The 22,005-nt window shown below is 37.3% G+C and overlaps 1 protein-coding gene across 1 annotated transcript in view; it reads right to left on the bottom strand.

Annotated features, from left to right (window-relative positions):
- The window catches only part of adgra2 (adhesion G protein-coupled receptor A2), a 99,642-nt gene that overhangs the window by 30,314 nt on the left and 47,323 nt on the right, over positions 1–22,005 (bottom strand). The gene's annotated exons all lie outside the window — the stretch shown is intronic.

Raw genomic sequence — 22,005 nt, 5'->3', positions numbered from 1 at the left:
ATTTCCCATGGATTATACTCTCCAGTGTTAGTGTCAGTGTTAGCAACCCCTTATTAAGAAATAAATGCTATTTTGCCTTTAATTCTTCTACTTAATATGCTGCAAAAAGATAGATACAATGGCAGAAAATATATAATTGGAATCACTTTCAGAAAGATTTTTTCCAGATGGTGAACGATTAAAACATTGACAGTCAATCAGAATCCATCGTATATACATGTGCTTTGAAAGAAAAGGAAGTTACATGTTTGTATATGCCGACCATCACTGAAGTACAAAAAACAACCTGGTCATATCAGCATAAAATAACATGAAATAAAATATCAAACACTTTTAATATGCCATTGACCACACGACCCTTGTCATACCTTTAACATTTTCTTTGTCCTGCCTCTGTTTGAGATAGAAAGAAAATTCCTGCATTTTTTAAACCATACCTCAAACCAAACCTGGTCCTGGGGCTCAAAATCAAGGCAGATCCCCAAGCAGAGAAAACAGACAAACTTCAGAGGAATTTAGGAGCAGCAGAAATTGGAGATGCCCTATTTAATGGACACCAAGTGAATCTTCCCACAGTGAAGATACACCTTCATAACAAATTCATTTCCAGTACAAGCTTTGAAGGTTGTGTTTCAGGCTGCCTCTGCTTATATCCATGTGTTAAACCACTTCTCAGCATATTCGCCCATCAAAATTTGGATTCACACGCTTAATAATGTACAAATTAACTCTTGCATGTTTTTATTCATTTTTATTTACTGGCCAGCGGGGAATTATGGGGATGATAAAGGTCAGCAAGCTCAATAGAAGTGCACAGAATCTTTAAAGGTTACATTAAGCATATTGCATTAAGAAAGCAAATAGGATTTCATGCTAACTTTAAATCGAAACATATACAATTTAATTTGTACTCTGCAGTTCCCCATCACAGTTCCAAGCATTTTTGGATTCATTTACTTTGAAAACTCTGATTGGCTTCAGTGATATATATAAATTAAATTTGACATAAAATAAGACCATTTATATATACATATTGTGTTGATCCCCTTTCGGTGCCAAAACAGCCCTTACCCGTCGAGGCATGGACTACACTTTGTTCAGCACATCCCACAGATGCTCGATTGGATTGAGATCTGGGGAATTTGGAGGCCAACCTGCCTCCACCGGCTTGCCTTCTTCCCATCTTCTCATAGTGCATCCTGGTGCCATGTGTTCACCAGGTAAGCAATGCACACGCACCCGACCATCCACGTGATGTAAAAGAAAACGTGATTCATCAGACCAGGCCACCTTCTTCCATTGCTCCGTGGTCCAGTTCTGATGCTCATGTGCCCACTGTTGGCACTTTCGGCGGTGGACAGGGGTCAGCATGGGCACCCTGACTGGTCTGTATGCAGCCCCATACGCAACAAACAGTGATGCACTGTGTATTCTGACCCCTTTCTATCAGAACCAGCATTAACTTCTTAAGCAATTTGAGCTACAGTAGCTCGTCTGTTTGATCGGACCACAAGGGTCAAGGGTATATATATATCCGAACAAATTCATCTTGATAATGGCAGATAACTTAGATAGAGAGATATGTAATGGATTACAATCAACCAATCAGCTGTCAGCTGTTAAATTTAAGTACACAATTAGATAATACCAATTTAGGTCAACCAATCACCAAGCAATGCTTCATTTTGTTCAGTCTGTGGTGTAAAAGGTCGCATTAGCAATTAAAGAAAAAAAATGTCTACAGGATGTCCGGGAGACATGTGTGTCATGTTCTTTAACGGTCCGTCTGGAAACAAATGTTGTGACGCCAAACCCCCTCATGGAAGAAGAATGCTATCGTGTTTACAACTATGACAATGAACGCTTATAAGGATCAACTAAACGCTAGATTTTCAAAAGTATGTGAAGTATGTAAAGTTTGTGGTATACACTCTTTAAAATACGTCCAAGAGTTTTACACACCAGTCTGTTATTGTAGGGACATCGATGTTACATTTTCACACCCCTAAACATTACGTGTAACAAAATGAACTGTGATTGGTTACTTTACATGTCAGTCAGATGGCCTCTGGGCAGTCCTTGGCCAGTGAAAGCTGCTATGGAGTATGCAGTCTGAATTTCTGTATACAGAAATTGAATAATCAAATTTTATTACACTGCTATAGCCCACCTGAATACTGTAAGACTTTACTGAATTTTTATTTGTATCTTTGTTCTATTGAATTTATCTATGCTTATAATTTGTTTGTCGTTTTATATGCACATTCACTCCCCTACACAATCACCCCAATCATTAATAATTTCCCAATAGAGCTATTCAAATCATCTGGTGAAATAGTTTTCACATCGCAATATATATCGCAGAAAAACAACATATCACAATGTCAGTTTATTTCCAGTATCGTGCCCTTCTTTAGCAAACAATGCTGCAGCATGATATCATGTGCTGAATATAAACATGAACATTACACAGCTTGATAACAGATATGCTGTATATTATTGCAGGGAACCAAGACATTTACACCGGCATGACAGAATGCAGTAAAGTGCTAGTCTGTCACATCTGTATGCAGTCAGTGCTGCATGATTGACACATTAATAGTTATCAGAGTTAATATGCAGAGAGAAGCGGAGGGGTAGAAGGTGAGAAAGTGACCACAGGAGAACGTTATGCACTATTAGGTACACGTGTTTGAATTCCTATGACTACGGAGAGTGCGATGCCAGGGTAAATTGGATATATTGTAGTGTATTTCAGTCTATGAATGTGAATTGCTGAATGAACCTGCTCACAAATGCGTGTGTGTGTGTGTGTGTGTGCCAGTAGCAGTGCTCTTGGACAGGGAACAATAGCAGTTTCCTGGCTAGCGTGTTCTAACCCTCATTAGCACTGTGATGAAAAGAAAGACTCTACCCACTGTTTCCTCACACACACACCGCTAGAGTAAAGGTCAGTGCAAAGTGTGCTCTCTGTGTGTGAAGATCAACACAACGGCTCACAGACACTCTCTTATCGCTAAGATGGGGAATGTGGAACAGGGAGAGTTCTCTTCCTAAAGTCTGGAGCACACACACACACACACACACACACACACATACACTGCAAAACCACAATGTCAGCACGGCCGGTGTGATTAAAAGCCTTGTGAAATCATGAGTTCTGTGGCTTTTAATCCATGTGCATTGACAAAATAATCTTTTATAGCACGAATATTGATGACTCAGAAGTACATTTATTTTGATATGTTGACTAACATACAAATGTACAAGCAAAGAGCTTGATTATAGTGTGTTATTCGATGTTACATTTAAAGTGAATATATTTGAAATTTTCTAAATTGTATAACTCCAGCATTGTACACGTGTAAATACAAATTTACAAACATATTTAAAGGCATGCCATACAAGTTTCAATAGAAGAGACATTACAATATTTACCATAAAAGCTTAAACTATCAGTACATTTGGCAGTACACTTTATTTCAAAGACAACGGGTGCCATTTTGAAATTACATTTTATTTTCAAGGTCAAGAGTGCAACAGTTGGGAAGTAAAAACTCCATTCATTTTCTCCATAGGGAAATTGATTTTTAATGTTTACTTATCAACCTTTATAGACAGCACTATGAGCTACATGGTAGTTAATCCTTGATATTTGCTTCTATTGCAGCCATTAGCCTGCATTATTTCAACTTAGTTTTAAAATAATCGTGTTCAACAGCAGAATTCCTGGTGAAAAAACTACATTACCCAGGATGCTGTACAGAAAATTCCACCAATCAGAGAGTACTAAAAGATCTCTTTGACTCCAACCACTCCCATGAAACACAGCAAATGACGCAACAGAGTCAGTCCCTCTACACTCTCAAAATTAAATATTTTAATATACAGTACAACTTTTAAAATATTGTTTAAATATAAATCAACATTTTTAAATGTGTAGTTTTATATTTCTCCATTGTTTTTGGTTCAATTATATAGTTTGCAATGTTTGATGGGATTGCTGTTTTTTTTCCACCACTAAAGCCGTTACCTTTGTATTTTTTTTGCTTCAAATCAATGTTTGTGTGTTATGATTCACCTCGTAGCTGGTTGGCTTGATTCATGGCTTATAACTTGGGGTGTAACAATATATCATATATATGAGCAATGCAAAAATGGAACAATATGTCATGGATAGTGATATAGTTCACCCAAAATAAAAATGACTGTGAGAAAAAATTCTAATTTACAAAGATTTAGTGTCAGTACAACATTAAACTACTATATATAATATTGACTTGTAATGTATAATATTGCAATGGGAGAATATTTGTGGGTCCTGATAATGCCAAATGTCTTATGCCAGTAAAAATTGGCCTACATTATTTTAAATATATCTAGTCAATATAAATATATCGAGTGCAAGCATATTCGTCTAAAATAATTCTGTACTTTCAGCTTCAGAATCATGAATATTTTTATTCTGGTGTCACCATTGTCCTGTGCTTTGGGTTACCAGCAGCAAGTCAGTCCAACCCAATTCATTTCCACCCCCAATGTAATACTACATTTTGCATTTTAATCAACATTTTTTGTTAACTTTTTACCATATGTCTTGGTCTCGCAATAATATGGTATCGTGAGTTCAGTATTGTGATATGTACCAAATTGTGACATGAGGGTATCGTTACACCCCTACTTATAACAAATCCCCACCAGACAAATGAATGGAAAAATTAAAAACCAGCACCGCTAAAAAAAAGTGGGCAAGCACTGTTATGCTGTATTCTGCATTTAATATTAAACGGTATTTGAATTTTCATTTAATTTCAAGTCTGAAAACATTACATTAAATTCATAAGTACATTATTTTAAAGCATATTATTTCCATAATAAGTACTCTTTTTAAAAGTATGCTAAAGTCTACTTTTTGACAGCAAATGGCAAAACATGTTGATAGCTTTGATGTAAACTAAAGGTTATTGGCTTAGTACAAATAAAGGCACATTTCAATTGATGCGCCCCAGCCCAGCTTCCTGTTTTAAAGGGGTGGTTCCGCGTTTTTTTTTTTCTAGGCTTGGTTGTGTTTATGGGGCGCAGTATAACGTGTCTTAATACTTCTTTTTTTTTTAAACGCTGTATTTTTCTTATATTTTACCTTTATTCCACACCGCTGTCTCCACTGTCCTTTGAACGGCTTGTTTGCTTCCTGCTTCTATGAAGCCCATCCCTCCGAAAAACGCAATGGTCTTAGATTGGTTAGATGGCCAAATGTAGTTTGTAGTTCTGCAACAGCTCTCTCTCTTTCGTAATGACTGCGACGTGGCCTCGCCCACTTTGTTGCGTGTGCATGGGGGCAGCGTTTATGTTAATAGCAAGGGTTTATGATGTCACCAACCCGGGAAGAAGCTTGTTGTAGTCCAAACCGGCCGTTTTTGTAGGCAATAAACTGCCATAACTTTAAAAGACAATATCTCAGTTTGCATTGAACTTTCAGCGCTGTAACTTTGCAGATACTGTTTATGCTCAAGCAGCAACATTACACACTAACTAAAGTTTAAAAAGTGAAATCGCATTCAACCACCCCTTTAATAGGAAATGTGTCAACACAAGATAGAAAACAGCACTCATCAAGTGATTTCATAGTCTTTAAAACTCTTGAGGAATCACACACAATTGGGATCCATGAACCTTCTTGAACTTCACAAAGGATTTATAAAGAAAAATTTTGATCCGTGTCTTTAACTCACTTTCAATCCGAGCCAAAGTCTGATGAATAATTTCCTCTAGCGCATGGTTTATGTAAGAACATGACGATAGGTATTCAAACATGCAGATGTTTAGACGAGAAAGCTATGACACATTGCAATGATTGACCTAAAACAGCATTGAACTCATCAAGGAGATTTAGATAAATCTAGGCCAGGGTTAATATGGGACACTATCAGCTGTATCAAGTCTCCTGTCATTTATTGTTCTGCCCTCACTGAAAGTTAAATTCTGAACATAGCACCGAAATCACAGCCCATCAGAAGATATTTGATGTTGAGTATGCAGCTGTAGAGTGACATGCCAACACACATTCATGGCAGTTCATAACTATTTAACATTTTGGTGAATTGGAGGCTTCATATAAATTCGTACCAAATCCATTCATGGATTGGAGAATTAATATGAATTCGCATGATCTAACTTTCAAACAATCTGCTTACGCCCCACTGATGGTCAGGGATAGGGGTGGGCCTTTATTCTTAAATTTTTCTAAAAATCATACATTTCCATACAAATCACAGTGTGAAAATTCATACGAAATCATCAGCTCATAAAATAGAGATTGGACAAATTGCCTGATTACTGGAAGTTGATTTATTTAATGATTATTATTTAATGATTTATTTAAAGATAAAATTACTCACACAAATAAGTTGTGGCTTCTCCAGAAGAATATCCCTCAACAACCCCAGAGCTCAAGTTCTGTTTATAAATTGTTGTTAAAAATTTCCCTTAAAGGGATAGTTCACCCAAAAATGAAAATTCTGTCATCATTTACTCAGCCTTAAGTTGTTCCAAACCTGTATGAATGTCTTTCTTTTGCTGAACACAAAAGAAGATATTTTAAAGAATGTCTGTAACCAAAGAGTTGATTGGCCCCATTGACTTACATAGTATTTTTTTCCCCATATATGGAAGTCAATGGGGACCATCAAGGTACATACAGGTTTGGAACAACTTGAGTAATGATGACAGCATTTCATTTTTGGCTGAACTCTTCCTTTAAGGAAAAATGGAAAAAAATGGTTTTGCTCTATTTGCTCAAGATTTTTGAACAAATTAAATGTAATGTCATTGGGAGTAAAAGTAAAACCATCAATTTAAAAAGAAACTGCAACATGGTTGTCAAATTGCAAAATAAATGTATACATTAAAAATATTTGTCAAATATTACCTCATATTAAGCCACCAAATGAATAATTTTGAAAACAAAAGAATTATATAATAATTTTTTTTTTTTTGGGACAGGTACAAGTTGAGAGTATGCAGAGACTAGTTTGAATATGACATTGTAAGTGACACAATGACTGTTATGCCATTTTTCACAACCACATTTGGCACATTAATATAGTAAGGAATATGGTGAGGTGCGTTGCTTTGTAGATGTAGGTGCAAATAGCGGAAGCCATTTTGGTGCTGCATATCTTTTCCTGTCCCTGCACAGAGGTTGTTTCTCGTTTATTTTTACGGTTTCCTTTCTCTCTATATTTTTTTAAACACAGTTTTTTCCCGTATCGCCGGAGTCCTGAGTGGGGGGGAACAGAACTGACCCCGTGTAATGGGCCACACAATGGGGTCCTTATAACGCTGCCTTGAAATTTACATCGACCCACTCCTACCCAAACAGGAAATCTGGATCTGCCTGCTTCTTATTTTTCCAACTCATTTCCTGCTTTTCCTCTCCTTCCTCAGATTATTGGAATAGTTTTCCTCTATCCAGTCCATCCTGAGTCTAAGGCAACAGTTTTTCACTTCTGTTGTGTTTGTGTTGAAATTATTGCAAATTATCACCCAAACCCACACAAAAGCATCTATCATTGTAATCTGAGAATGTGTGAAATGTCTGTCATCATTTTAATAACCAGATAAATGAACCAATATACTATATACAGTATATCCATTTACCATTTACCATAGTTCAGGACTGGTCCTTTAGACTGAAATATCTAGCATATTTTAAGAGCTTGAATTAAATACACTATGTAAGTAATGTGAAGTCCAGACCGTTTCCTGACCAGGATTTTCACTAAACTTATAAAGAAAAGTGCACTTTTGAAGAGTTGCATTTCTGTGGTTAAATGTTGATTATATATTTGTTCAATGGCAGAAGGAAGGTACTATGCCAAGATAAACGTTGGGACCGGAATTGTGGAAAATTGCTCAGCCCTGTGCTTGGAGCACGTACACTACCAGAAATAAATTAGGAACATGTATTAAAAAAATGACCATTTATGCTTTTAGAATATTGCTTCAGTTGGACTCTGCATCATCTGGAGGAAGGTTTGCTGTCAAATCATTTGAAGAGAATCAAATGTAGAAGAGAACTAATGCCAAAACCCAGTTTTACTTCATATCATTATCAAACAATCTGAGCATGTGTGTTTCCTTTATTAGGCAAAGACTGACCAGCACAGCATAATGTATTTACATGTACTCATTTAGCAGATGCTTTTATCCAAAGCATCTTATAAATGAGGAATACAACAAGCTAAATAAAAATAAGAGAAAATAAGTGATAGTAAAAAGATAAAACAAACAAAATAATCCTTACAAAAGTCAAAGAATGGCCAGATACAGTTGAAATATGAAACATGAAATGTCAAAGTCTTAATTTTTGGGGCCAGTCAATGGTTGCCTATGAATGGCCACAAACTGGTAAACTAACTACAAAATAAACAACTCACCCACTCAGAATTTATCACTTCCAGTCATGTCAGAAAACGTATTAAATAAACTTTTTAAAGCAATTAAAAATGTTTAAAACATATAAACGCGATGATACTTTAATGTGAGTTCCTTTAAATAAAAAGTAGTGTACTTCAGTGTGTTAAGAAATGTGTGTAATTGTACTCTCTACACTTTTATTTCAGTGATATTATATCTGCAGGTAGTTGATTTAAAGGTGCAGTAAGCAATTTCTGAGAAACACTGTTGATATTTGAAATCAACCCAAACAAACACACCCCTCCCTTCATTGCTCCGCCCCCAAAATGCACAAACACGCAAAGCAAGAGTGGATGTTATAGCTGTAGCGAAGCAAAATATTAAACAAACAACAAGGAAGAATAAAAAATTAACATACAGAACACAAGAGTTTGCGCAATAGTTTGTTGTTAACAATGACACTCAAAACTGTCCTCTTACTATAGCTAACATTACAACAACATATCTTGGTTCTGTGAAACATAGCAAAACCAATGTTACTCACGTATGGGACAGAAACAGCGCAACCTCAGCATACGTTTTCAGACCTTTCCCTTTTAGGTGTCTCCAGCGCTGGAAGATTTTCTAATTTTAACATGGGTCCTAAAGCTTTTGCCCGATCATTTTCCAGTGATATTCCTCTGACCTTTTCCTTTTTTGTAGTGTCACTCAGCCATCTCTCTTTCTACAGTCGTTTTCAAATCTCCCTCTTGCTCGCTCTCTCTCCTCCCCCTTCATGAGTTGACACGCCCCCCTACTGCTGATTGGCTAAACATGTTGTGGCGCTCGGTCCGATCCACTTTCAACAGCGTTTCTCAGAAATCGCTTACTGCACCTTGAAACTAATATTTGAAGTATATGCCTACTACAAGTACACATTCAATACAATTACGCAACTTTTTCCACAAGGGTTTCCATTGAAACAACATATTTTAAGATAATTTAAAAACATGCTTAAAACATAAGTATTTTAAAGGGGTATCCGACGGGCTATCTTAAATAGTGAAATAACATTCCTTTCTTGCGCGTGCACGTGTGTGTGTACGGGTTGCGGTTATTCACCGATCGTGCGGGCCAAGTAATACGAAAATAACATTCCAATAAATCGCGGGTGGATAAAAGAGATGAATCATTGTGTTTGTTTGATCCCTGTGAGCGTTTCCCCATACGCTTTCAAAACAATCCCCACATGTACTGAGGAAGCTGAAGCTCATTAAATATGCAAATCTTATCCAATCCTAGCTGTGGGCGTTTACTTACAAGTCTTCAGTGCGGCACGCCCATCAAAACCGAGCGCTTTTCAGAGAGCCTCAAAACCATGGCAGAAAATAGCCTATTACTTATTCATTACGATGTTTTTGAATGTAAAAACCACGCGAACATCATAAGTTGACCTCAGACAACAGTATACAAAAATTTAAAAAGCCAGTTCATGACACCTTTAAGAGAGTGGGGAGACTGACTATATTACATAATTTGCAGTGCTTCATGGGAGTAAGCGAGCATTGAATGAGTTCTATTTCGGCATAATTTGCTCACCTCTAATTGGTGGAGATTTCTTTGCAAAATCATTGGTAATTCAGATTTTTTTACCTGGAATTTTGCTGTTAAGCACAACTATTGAATAAGAATATACCATTAATTAACAATCACATAGATCACAGTAGGTCTATCTTTGAAGGTTTATAATTTAAAATCACCTATGGAGAACCTGACTGGAAGACTTTTCGGAACCTGACTGGATGACTGCAGAACTCTATTATAGAAATTTTGCTGCAATTTCCATAAGTCCAACCATTAATATGTTGGAAAAGATACAATTATCAATCGAAAGTTCTGCATGTTGGGCCGGTACACAATACTCTCACAACCACTGAAGCGCTGTCACTAGGCCAGTGAGAGTACAAAGAAACAGCTGTCTGACAGCACAGAGCACAATATGAGTGAATGGATGCCGGACAATGAACGGCTATGTGTGAACACTGCTGCATGTGGGTGGACTTTGAGATCAAGTCAGTCTGGGTTTTAGGAGGGCAAAATGAAAAGGATTTCTTGTAGACGTGAAAGAAGGCAACTGAGAGCAAATACAAAAAAACTTGAGTTGTTAATTCAGCTCAGCTGTGCATTTCTCAGACATGGTGAAAATGCCCCAAACTCCCAAAACGATTCTCGTCTGCTCTTTCACCGATTTCTCACTCCATCCTGCTTTTCCTTTTCGCGAAAAGCCCAGACGCTATCGGGTCCCGCTAGCAACATAAACACACCCACACTAGCACACATATACACACTCACAAACACACCCCTTGCCTTGAGTTTATCTAATAGTCACATCTGGAGTCTATCAACCCCAGCGGTCTGCCCCCGCCCCCCCTACTTCTTCCTCACACACTCCTCTGTTCCTGCTCTGTCCCGCACTTTTAACACTTTCTTCACCATGTCGCTACTGGGTATGAAGCCTGAGATAACTCCAGCAACTGACTACTCAGTCCCTGCTGTTAGACGTGTTCATTGGCTCAACATCTCAACAAGAACTTGAAATGAACTTGGACTGTTGTTGTGCTGTGGAGGAGTTTTGAGTAAACACTGAGGCCTAGTTAATGTAGTCCAGTCAAATCAAGTCTAGTGAAACTTGTGAAATTTCAAATATGATATTACAACTAAAATGTGTATTATTATTTTTTCAGCTTTAAGAAACATTCTTCTTTTTATAATGTAGTCGATTCCTTATAGATAAAATCAAGTCTGCCCTACAGCTTCTTTTTTACAGCTTCTTTTTTAACGTTTTTAAGTACCTTTTTAACTCAAAAATACCCTTGTGAAAAAGAAGTACACTTAAGCATACTTTTTTACAAATAGAGTACTTAAAACAAATATGATATACTTTAAATAATATACTTAAGTGTGAACAATGTAAAATATACTTAAGTGTATACTTAATGCTTAAAATATACTTTAATATACTTAAGTGTGAACTGAATGTAAAAAGAAGTACACTTTAGCATACTTTTTTATAGATTACTTAAAACAAATATGATATACTTTAATTAATATACTTAAGTGTGAACTGAATGTAAAGTTTTGAGACACTTAATTGCATGTTAATTGCATATTGAATTAAAATGTATTATGGTTTATATTTATATTAAATGCAGTTAAGAAGTTAAGATTATATACATTTTTTATATAAAATGTTATTGTCTTTAAAATAATGGTTAAAGTGTACTGCTGAATGTACTGGCAAACATTTATGGTAAACTAAAATAAAAATGTATGTAATTTGATTGTCATTTAATTAATATATTTGTAATTGGACATTTGTAATAATGACGTTGCAATTTAGTAAATTTGCAATATCAAATGTAATATCAAATAAAACACTACAGGTAAAATCATAACAAGTACTTTACATGTGCTTTAAAAGGTTAGTTGACAGATTAAAATGTGTACTTATTTAAAGAGTGATAAAAGATTATAAAAACAATTATATAAAATATATTACTAATGAAAAACTGTTAATTTAACAATATTACAAAGTGCACTTCTAAAAGTTAAGACACAGTCATAAAAGTGTACTTAAGTGTGTTTAGAAACAGTCATAACAGTACACTTAAGTGGTCATTTATTTCATTAATATTATATTATTTGCAAGTAAATTTTTATATACTTTTAAGATTTGAAGTACACTACAAATGCACATTCAGTACAATTAAGCACACTTCTTTTTCACAAGGGTATGTCAGATAGGAGTAAAACTGTGAACAGTGTTTGACTTTAAAGTACATCAGCAACATATTTTTTGGCCTTAGATTTATTTTCGTCTCACTGAGGTCTGTTTTATTTAAAAAATTTTGTAAGTATTATACTCTAGTCAATCAATGCAGGATTGTTAATCACATAAGAAGCTGATTGAATCCACATCTGTCTTTCTCTAGCTTTGTTTATTAGGGAAAAAGTTGGTTAAATTCACTGCCATTACCCTTCAGATTTTATGAGAGGGCCGTGAGTTTAGCAGTGACCAGCAGCGTGCACGCACGCACACACACACACACACACACACACACACACACACACACACACACACACACACACACTGCACTCTGGATAATGTCATATCCTTACCTACATTGGAAACAATGTTAGTCTTAATTCCAAACACAGCATAATGAACCCACGTTAAATTAGGAGAGGGTTGGGAGTTGGGACACTATTTTCATTTTGATCCTGTTCAGACACTCTCAATAAACGAGTATGTTTTCTTAACTTCGGATGGCAAGTACTGTTTGAAAGAAATCTATTCTCATTAAGGTTACATCTATTAAGGTTATCTGTCTGTATATCTATCTATCCTTCATATCAAGTCAAGAGGCTTTTTAATTGTCATTTCAGTAATCTGTAGTGCAGTACACGGTGAAATGAAACATGTTCCTCCGGGACCAAGGTGCTACATGAAATTACATAAATAAACATGAAATGATGCAAGATACAAAACTCATTACGGATACTACATAGCAAAAAGTGTGTGTGCAAACATGTCCAAACAACATTTAGTGCAAACAACACAAGATATTAAGCACACAGTGTCAGTGCAGCGCCGACAAGTACAGAAAAGTATTTTTGTGAAAATAAATTGTCCATATAATAATAAATACACTACACGTAAACATTGTTGTTTTTCAGCAAAGTTGTTCGTGCAAAAGTTTCACTGTGGGTGGTCATTGAGTGTGTGTACATGTTTTTCTGCAACCTAAATGCACACAGACTCATGGGGACTCATGTCACTGTGGGGACCTACATTAAGGTCCCCATGAGGAAACAAGCTTTTAAAAAAAAAAAATTCTGTGATGGATATACAGTTTGTACAGTATAAAAACTATTACATTACCGTCTATTGAGAGTCCCCACAAATATAGGTGTGCGTGTGTGTGTCAGTCAAAACCTTTTGTATTGAGGAGTCAAATGGCTTGTGGGAAGAAATCGTTACACAGTCTGGATGTAAGGGCCCGAATGCTTTGGTACCTTTTTCCAGATGGTAGGAGGGTGAAGAGTGGATTTGGTCAGCCATGATGCTGGTGGCTTTTCGGATGCAGCGTGTGGTCTAAATGTTTAATGAGGAAGGGTGACCCCGATGATCTTCTCGCTGTCTTCACTATCCGTTGTAGGGTCTTGCGATCCAATCAATTTCTAAACCAGATAGCGATGCAGCTGCTCAGGATGCTCTAGATAGGGCTGGGCCTTCCTCATCTTTCTCAGAAAGTAGATATGCTGCTGGGCTTTCTTTGTTAAGGAGCTGGTGTTGATGGACCATGTGAAGTTCTCCGCCAGGTGGACTTTTGTGTTATTGATGATCTCTAATGGGGGAGTTGATGTACAGTGGAGAGTGGTCAACAACCATCTCTTTTGCTTTGTGCTTTGTTTAGCATCTGCACTTCCTATGCTGACTCATCGTTCTTGGTAACCACCACGGTCTTGTCACTGACGAACTTAATGATGTGGTTGATGCTGTGCAGTGCTGCACAGTTGTGAGTCAGCAGGGTGAACAGGAGGGGACTGAGCACATTGTCCTGGGGGGTCCCAGTGCTCAGTGCGGCGGTGCTGTTCCCGATCCGGACTGACTGAGGTCTCCCAATTAAAAAAGTCCAAGATCCAATTGCAGAGGGAGGTGTTCAGGCCCAGCAGTTTCAGCTTCCCGTTCAGGTGCTGATGACGGTGTTGAATGCTGAGTTGAAGCTTATGAACGCCATTCGAACGTAGGTGTCCTTATCGTCCAGGTGGGTGAGGGAGTGTGGAGCAGTTTGGATGATATGCAAACCACAGAGGGTCCAGTGAGGGGGGCAGCAGGGTCTTGAAATGCCTCATGATGAGCCACTCTAAGCACTTCTTGACGATGGGTGTGAGTGCCACGGGACGGTAGTCATTGAGGCAGGACACGGAAGACTTCTTTGGCACAGGGATAAAAGTGGTGGACTTGAAGCACGTTGGAACAATGCCGCTACTCAGAGAGATGTTGAAGATGTCAGTAAGAACATCTGCCGGCTGGATGGGCGGGAGAGCCAACCAGCTAGGGTTTGTTTTTAGCCTTGCTCAGGCTCCTGCCCGCTTGCCACGATTCCGCCTTCTTGAGCACCGCTTTCGATGTCTCCTTCCTCCGAGGACTCAAGGCCTGGTCCCCGTAGCAAGTCAAGACTGCATAGCTTCTCCCGCAAATCATTCTGTATGTTGATTTTCAGGTGATTTCTATAGTTTAGTAGCGTGTTGCGATGGTGCACATGAACATCTTGCTCCTATATATTTCCATATTCTATTCATATGCCATCTTCCATCCATTTATTATATCCATCCATCCTTCCATCCATTTATCATATACATATCCATCCATCTAGCCTTTCATGTTGTGACAGGGTCAAAGTCTATCTCTCTGTCTTTCTCCCATTCTCTATATGAAACCACATTTTGCTTCCACTTTTTGCCATCCTGTTCACTCTATCAGCCTGTAAATCTTCATTCTCTCGCTCTCATTATTCTCATTAGCTCTGCTCAAATCAGTGCTGGACAGGCCGCTGTGATCTTTTCACACACTCGTTAGAGTCGCCGCTCGTTAGCAGGGGCCAGCCTCATTACAGGATGTGTGTGTGTATGTGTATATGTGGCTGTGTGCCGTTTTAAGGGACGGCGCTGGGTGGAAAATTAAATTTAGTAGATCAAGGGAAAAAACGTGGGTTTGGCTGGGCTCAGGTGAAAATTGCTCTTTTCATATAACGTGCTTATGAGTATGTGAATGAAAGCCAAGGCAACACAAAGACACACACACACACAACACACACACACACACACACACGCACGCTAACATGTGGCCTTCACGACATCCTACAGCAGCCCGCTGTGTTCTATAAGGGTATAAAACAAACATGGCTAAACATCGCTCTCATTGGGTGGTTTGGCGAGCTATGAAGGACTTCTTTTCTTTGAGGAGGTCTGCTTTAATGAAAGGGAGGACTGTGTGAGGAGCTACCAGAGAACCAACACCGGCCTCTCCTTCTGCCCTCTGGCACTACTGTAATACTACCACACTGTGGTCCTTATTGAGGCATATACTGAAGAAAATTCATTTCATAATATCTAAGAATGTGATCACTTCAAAGAGAACATGCTTATCCTATCTCACCTGAGAAACGTGTGATTGAAGGTCAAGTAGGCACATTATGTTAAAGGAGATTTAACAGCAATAAATCTGTCATTATATTTATCATTTCCCCTCAAGTCCACATATAAGGTGCGGCACTGATGTATCAACATGGTTGGTCTTGTGCATGTCATAAATGTGACATGTTCTGCATGACCTGTTTTTGCAGTTTATGTAATGGTCATGGTTAGACTGGGGAGGAGCTTTGCGTTGTGATTGTTAGTTTATATAACAATCTATGTACTCTATGTAATCTACGTTTTAAATGCATGTATCAAATTTCTGCATTTCAAAAGAGCTGATATACGTATATTCTCTTAGATAAGTTTAAGTGACAGACGTAATGTAATAAATAATTCACTCATGGCACAGTGACAACAACATACAAATACAAATAAAAAATCAGCAAGAATGCATTCAATGGATCAAAAACATAAGGCTACAAAAGCTTTCTATTTCATATAAATGCTGTTCTTTTAAACTTTCTATTTAAACAATCCTGAAAAAAATCACAGTTTCCCCCAAAATATTTAGCAGCACAACTGCTAATAATAAGAAGTGTTTTCCTGATCACCAAATCCACATATTCGAACGATGCTGAAAATTCAGCATGGTCATCACAGTAATAAATTACATTTAAAAATATTTAAAAATATAACAGTTATTTTAAATTGTAATATTTCACAATATTACCTTCTTTTTTTTAAACAAATAAACGCAGCCTTGGTAAGCATAAGAGACATTTCATGAATCTTATGGAACCACAAACTTTTGAACGGTAACAAAAGTAAAATAAACTTAAGTAGTTAGAACTATGCAGTTTCACTCTATAGAAAATTGTATTAATGTTTGCGTTGCACATATTTTACTAACAACAAATGTGCAACTTAATTATTAAAGATATAAACACTTTCATTATTTGGAAAATTGGAAGTTGCCTTCAAAATCCAATTGGGTAAAAAAAATATAATGTACATAATTGAGTGGAAATCCTTCTGATAATTAGAAATTTCATATATCTTATCTGCTAGATCTGCTACTGCAAGTATGACTTGCTACTGCTAATAGATACACAGACACACTTCTCTGAGCATATAAGATATGTTGCTGCGGCATTAATATACATACATAAATCCTGTAGCAGATTTAAACAGGTGGAGCGGGGGGAGGTGGAGGGTTTTAGAGGAACTCTGATTGCGTGCTGCAGGACTAGCTCACAGTGAACACTGAACCAGACTATTTAAATATTGAGCAAGCAATCTCATTGGCTGCAGGATCAGCAGAAGCCAATGAGCTTGTGCTATGCGGTAATTATGTGATTGCTTGCAGATTGCATGTTGTTTTACCCCCCTATATGCAAGTTATTAAAACAGCTGATTCGGGACTTTAAAAGCTCCAGAGGAGAGAGAGAGAGAGAGAGAGAGAGAGAGAGAGAGAGAGAGAGAGAGAGAGAGAGAGAGAGAGAGAGAGAGAGAGAGAGAGAGAGAGAGAGAGAGAGAGAGAGAGAGAGAGAGAGACAGAGAGAGACAGAGAGAGACAGAGAGAGACAGAGAATATACAGAGAGAAAGAAAAAGACAGAGAGGTAGAGATGGCTGTTTAGAGAATATTGAGAGCCTTGAAGCGATGCCAGAAGAGTTTTAGAGAAACTTCCATAATAGGATGCACAGCACACAACACATGGGATGAGGAAAACACAGCCAGACAAAAAGACAAAGTGCTGCAGTTTTTCCGTGTCATATTGATAACATATGTGTCATGATAAAGAATGCTTTGACATCACTTCAGTGAAATACAGCTTTGCTGATAAACACACCCTTTGAATTGAGAAAGCAAGGAAAAAGCGGAAAATACCTGTGAATGTGTCAGTAGTCAGATCTGTTATTGATATTAATATAATAATACTCCTAAACATGAATATGATGTAGGCAGCAGTTTTGGGGTAGTAGAGAGAGCAGTAAGATCATCCTGTCCTAGGATGACTGCTCCACAGATAAGAGCAGCTCCCGGCAGCATGTTACGCTACACTCATACAAGCTGGAAACAATGAACAGAGATATGTGCGCGCACACACACACACACCAAGCCGTTGTATTAAAACAAGAATAAACTGTGTAACAATGGGATGAGTACTCACTGCACAAAAGGGTTGAGGCCGAGGGCAGGCTGGAAAAAGTTACAAAGTATACAACCAACTGTAATCATGTTTTCATGAAAAAACTAAACTGATTTATCAGTGTTTTAAACTTTAATTTGTGAAAGTACACTTTAGCCTCGTTTTTAAAAAAATTATTACAAAAATAGTTTACTATTAGGAAAATATATGTGCAGGACTCAATATATGTTTTTTAGTCACTTAATTGCCAGTTAATTGCAATTAAATACAAAAATAATTTGATTACATTTATATTAAATGCAATCGGCTAATTTTTAGAGTGCTTTTTTGACCCACGGAAGTACAACTTAAAGGTGCACTGTGTAAATTTCAGTGACATCTAATGATGAGGTTGAGAATTGCAACCGCCCACCGCCCACCCCTCCCTTTCGAAGCACATAGAGAAGCTACGGTGGCCGACACAGGACAAAGATGTTGTCGTCTAAGACAGCAGAGTGGCTAGCGCTCTATAGCAGTTTGTCCGTTTAGGGCTACTGTAGAAACCATGCAAAAATGGTGATGTGACCCACGGTGTATGTAGATAGAAATGGCTCACTCTAAGGTACTGAAAACATAAGGGTTCATTATGTCTTTGCCTTTATGCCTTTATACACCTCTGAAAACATAGTTATGTATATTATATTGCATGTCTGTCAATAGATCCTCATAAATATTACACACTGCACATTTAAGTACATCTTTAAATGTATTTTCAAAATTACGTATATTGTCTTTCAAATATGGTTAAACTGTCGAATGTACTGATAAGCATGTATAGTAAACTAAAATATATTTTAATAAAATTTATTTTGAAACTTGTCATGTATTTGTAATTACACAATATTTAATGATAAAGATATAATTTAGTACATTTAAAATATATTACATGTAATATTGAATAACACACTTTTGCAATTGAGCATTTTACACGTGTATGAACAGTATTAGTTAGTCAACACATCAAAATAAGCGTACTTCTTTGTAAAATAATGTACTTTAAAGTAAAAGTTTTAATTTGACATTTTTAGAAAGTGTACTTAAAGGAGTTAAGAAACAGTCATGAAACTGTACTCTCTTTAAGTATACTTAAGTGGTCTTTTATTTCATTGATATTATCAGCACATTCTTAAAAATATACTTTTAAGATTTTAAGAACACTATTAAATTATATTAAACACCCTTGTTTTTCACAAGGGATTGTATGACATGATATATTTACTTTATTTATCTATTGCTGTTGGTTTAGCCTGACGTCGTCATACTCAGATTCCATCAGAATATGAGTCTGATACTGCTCCATTGAGTGTAAACGATCTTAGCCGGTGTTGTAAAAAATAATTTAAGGATACACGGAGTACTTACCAACATGATCATTTGCATGAGAAATAGTAAAGGTGAATGCATATACGAACAAGTTCTCCATTTAGGATTAGAACAAATTCAACCCAAGCTCTCTTTGGTGACGTGCATGATTACGTTACTGTTGATCATCTGTCCATCATCGTATAAAGCCTGCCCTGACAATTTGATTGATCCGAACAGCTCTGGTTCGAGCATAGTTGCTCCACAATGGATCAAGTCCAGACCGAACTTGCCGACCTCAAATTTTGTGGGCGGGGCTAAGTTCGGCTGGCATCCAGGCTAATGTTCCAATTAGCTCTAAAATTCAGAATCTCCTACCTGGAAAATTTAAATCATATTTGAAACCAGTTCAGTTTTCTCGTTCAGAAATGTGGATGTATAATGTCACACAAACATAGGATGACGTATAGACCAGTCAAAGCTCTTGCGTTAGCCTACATGATGATAATACCCGTTTGATGAGACAGGTGTGTAAAACCCAGTAAACAAACTATTCTGTCCATAATCATACATCTGCAAAACAAATGCGAGTACTGCATACCATCATTTATACTCTGCAATTTGGTTGCTAGGGGATCTTTGTTGACGATCAAGCACCTGCAAAGCAAATGCTCGCATTGCAATTTGTTTCTTTATACAACATCCTAAGAATGTCTGGCAAGGGAATGTCTTCACAAAGGGAAGACGGTGATACTTACTAGGGAAATATATCCCACATCAGACTTTGAATGGAATGCAGCATTAGAATTGTAGTAGCCAAGGATATATTGGGCTTCCTAAAAAGGAGCCCCAAAGAGCTATAAGGCTACATGGTTTTCTTAACGTACCATGCCATACCATTTTTGTGTCGTTTTTATTACAGACCAACTGCATAAGGAATGTGTTTCCAGTTTTGCGGGTACAAATATTATAAGTACATGGTATGTGTATGCCAGTTCCTTGCTCACTTTTAACTCTCTAGAGTATGCTAGTTTGGGTAACACTTTATTTTACAGTGTCCTTGTAACATATGTTACATGTAAAAATTGCAAATTAGGAAATTGCATTACTGTCATGGTACAGAAATGCTATATGGTTATTGATTTTCCTAATCGTAATCCTCAAAAAAAAAACTGTTATGCCCGGTTTGGACTACACAATATCAGCCCAATTTTGGCATAGTCCGTTTGACTTATGCCGTTTGACTTATGTCCGTTCGACTTATGCCGAGTTCAAACTGCACGATTTTCAAAGTCGTTGGAGCACTGTTCTTTTCACAACCAAAAGCATGCGAGAAGTGATAGGGAAATAACGCAAGATTGCTTGAGACCAGAGTTCTCGCGTAAGAATGGAATTGTTATTAAAACGATAGCCCGCAAGAAGCTTGCGTCTGTGCGCTGATTTGCAGCAAAAAGGAGAAAATGAAAAAAAAAAGATTATGGAGAAGGAAATGGGGAGACGCGAGGAGCAAGAATTGTGTGTTCTGCAAAGAGAGTTAGAGGTAAATAAATCATTTTGAAATGTGCTGCTGTAGCGACTGGTCAAGAAAATGTTTGTGCTTTGTTTCTGTTTAATATAATTGACCTATCGGTAAGCTCCGCACCCCTTAGTTACTATTGCTAACTCAGACAAACAAACAGAGTTGCTTATTATCTTACAATGACAGCTGTCAGTGTGAAAGCCTTATCCCACGTTGTATTTGGACACAGAATCGGACCCCCTCAGATTGATGGCCAAACTTAACTGATGGTTTATGAAGTTTATTACGTCCTTTTTCACTCTAAAAAAGATCACCTTAAGAGCTGAACAAACAAAGCATAAGAAGTGCGCATTAACGTCTCATTAACAAACTCTTTCTCAGTTGAATTGTCATTAGCATACAAAGCAAATGATACAAAAACTCTCATACAACTAACAGTAAACAAATATGTACAGTTACTTATGCCTTTTCGGGGCTGCTAATAAACTGTAAACTTTGTATATGAAAACAACTCTGATGAACTGCGAGTGCGATCTCTCCCTTTCACAACCCGTATTGCTCGGTAGACTATAATAGGAGTCAAAATAGGAGTCCCTCCTTAGTAAGACAATATAGATAATATATCTAAACTCACAGAAATTTAAAAAATGTAAACAAAAACAAATTAGAAGATAAATCACAATCAAGTCGGTGACACAGAAGGACCACCTCTCGTCGAGGAGCATTCAGGTGGGACTTAAATATGCCATGGAGGGATAATATATAAAAGATTTTAAAATAAATATGGTGGGAGATTAATTTGGAAGCAAGGGTTTACAGATCACAATGCAAACGGGAGAAGCCTCATGTTATGTTCGTCACGAACGCAGATGGCAACATCCAGAATCAACACTGTTCATGTACCACAGGGTAAGATTAAATTAATTTACATTTCACCAGTTTAATATGGAGAGGCACTGAAATGTAGTTTTTGACCTACACTGTTAACGTTACATGACGTGAGAACAGTTAGTGATTTCTCACTAACTTTAATCGTAACTTAATGAGAGTATGACACCCAGAAAATCCTCTCAGGATACCTGGAATCAGTGTTACAGTGCCCCAGGCACATCGTTTTACCATTTTTGTAGCATAAACACCATCAAACCGATGAGAGCTTTGGATTTTCCAATGTTTCTCTATGGCGCGGAAACCTAAAGATGTCCGAGTTCCGGTCCCCGTGCAACTGATACTCAACTGCCATTGGCTCATCTACGTTCGAGGGGAGGGGCTTACTGACTAAATACATCTATTAAAATACAGATATTGTTGTCTATAAATCCTCCCCAAACTTCCCACTGCCCTGTATCTTGCTCTCTTATTGGCTGTAGGTCATCGCCGATGTAATTTTCTGT

The sequence above is a fragment of the Gobio gobio genome, assembly GCF_949357685.1.
Source record: "Gobio gobio genome assembly, chromosome: 10".
Lineage (NCBI taxonomy): Eukaryota > Metazoa > Chordata > Actinopteri > Cypriniformes > Gobionidae > Gobio > Gobio gobio.
The sequence above is the reverse complement of the archived record's forward strand: the minus strand, read 5'-3'. Positions and strand labels throughout refer to the sequence as shown.